The sequence below is a fragment of the Carcharhinus amblyrhynchos genome, unplaced genomic scaffold (assembly GCF_965287045.1).
Source record: "Carcharhinus amblyrhynchos unplaced genomic scaffold, sCarAmb.v2.hapA chromosome_281, whole genome shotgun sequence".
Taxonomy (NCBI): domain Eukaryota; kingdom Metazoa; phylum Chordata; class Chondrichthyes; order Carcharhiniformes; family Carcharhinidae; genus Carcharhinus; species Carcharhinus amblyrhynchos.
This window is the reverse complement of record NW_027650021.1, coordinates 24029-26148: the sequence shown is the minus strand read 5'-3', so window position 1 is coordinate 26148 and position 2120 is coordinate 24029.

Genomic DNA, 2120 nt, shown 5'->3' with positions numbered 1-2120 from the left:
TGGGAACAGTTGTATTTAAAGGACAGGCGCAGGCAGTCACTGACTGGTGACGTACGTAATTATATTTCTCCTGAAAGTGATTCTGCCTATTGTCACAGTCTCCGTGGAAACCAATAACTTTTAGGAGATTTCCAACTTCCAGCCCTATCAGAGAGGATGACATATATTTTGAACTTTGACTGTAAGAAATGAACGAGGAACGCTATGCGCCAAACACCGTGGGCGCGATCTTACCCATCTCTCTCCCCATCCAGCCAGACGGCTAAATCCCGCACGGCCAATCCACCCAACCTGCACAGGAGGAGGCCCACACAGACACGGGGAGAACATGCAAACTCCTCACAGACAGCAATCCGAGCTGGGAATCGAACCCAGATCCCTGGCGCTGTGAGGTAGCAGTGCTAACCACTGTGCCACCGACAGGTGTGGAAATCTGTAACTCCATCCTCAAGAGACTCTGGATTCTGAGGGGTGGGGGAGGCGCTGGATCTTTCAAGATTGGACTCGATGGATTTTATCTCTGGGAATTAAATGTGGGGTTGGAGGGGCAGACCAGCAGTGGCCTAGTCGAATGACAGCTCGCACTAGAGGGGCTGAGTGCACCCCCCCCCCCCCCCCCCCCCCCGCCACCGTTCCCCCCGTGTGCACACATAGCATGGCAATTCTTATTTTATTCAGACTAATATAACCCTGTAAATGTGGTGTCTAAGATATGGTGGAAAATGGACAGACACAAGGATTAGGTGATAGGAATAAAAAATTTAGTTTCTGCGGCAGACTCACCAACTGGGGCTGGCACAGTGGTTGGCACTGCTGCCTCACAGCGCCAGGGACACGGGTTCAATTCCTGGCCTTGGGTCACTGCCTGTGCAGAGTCTGCATGTTCTCCCCGTGTCTGCATGGGTTTCCTCCGGGTACTCCGGTTTCCTCCCACTTTCCAAAAACGTGTGGGTTAGGTGGGTTGGGCGTGCTAAATTGCCCCTGTTGGGGGTGGGGGGGAGTTGGCTAGGTTAAATGCATGGGATTATGGGGATAGGGCTTGGGTGGGATTATGGTCTGTGGGCTAGATGGGCTGAATGGCCTCCTTCTGCACTGTCTGAAAGAGATGTGTTAATCAGTCGAGCTCTGGTATGGAGAGTGAAAAAGAGATGTTACAGAAGCCCCACGATGGCTGACGGAGAGTGGTTACGTTCTGCACACTGGATGTGTTACTGTGGTTGTTGGATTGATGGAATTAAAAGCGGAGGTGCCCACTCCACACAGCGACTGCAGCTTTCCGGAGAATGCCCGTTGCAGTTGCCGGCTGGGACAGGAGACTCTGGTTTCCACAGGCTGCCTGATATTAGATCCTCCAGCTCCCACACTGTCGGTGCGACTAACACGAGCTCAGATCCGGCGGGCTGGTGAGCCGAGCTTCGCAACGTCGGAGGGATGGCAGCTTTCTTGACTGATGTCTCTGACAAGCAGCCGTACAAAGGCACCAGGGAGCAGAGCGGCGCGATCGCAGCGCTGATTAGACGCAAAGAATTCATTCAGACCACACGTCAACTCCCAGGCATCAGCAGATCGATATGTACTGCGCACTCCAATAACTCCTCAATCTCACATTACCTCGCAGTTCCCTGCGGTTATTCTCTCTCTCTCGAGCTCCCGGCCGCCTGGTGTCGGCAACAGGATGCGTCCAGGCTGTTCAACCATGAAGGGCATCACTTGACGCTGCCCCAGTGCCTGTTGCCCACCTGTGTGAGATCTCCAGCGTCGCCAAGTCATAAACACAAGCAAATGCTTCCATTGTATTCTGTCCGTAGAATCCTACAGTGCAGTAGGAGGCCATTCAGCCCATTGAGTCTGCACCGACCACAATCACACCCAGGACTATCCCCATAACCCCATACATTTACCTTAGCAAGTCCCCCTGATATGAAGGGGCAATTTAGCACGGCCAATCCACCCAACCCAAACATCTTTGGACTGTGGGAGGAAACCGGAGCACCCAGAGGAAACCCATGCAGAAATGGGGAGAACGTGCAAACTCCACACACACAGTAACCCGAGGCCAGGAATTGAACCCAGGTCCCTACCGCTGAGAGGCAGCAGTGCTAATCCCTGCGCCACCCTAG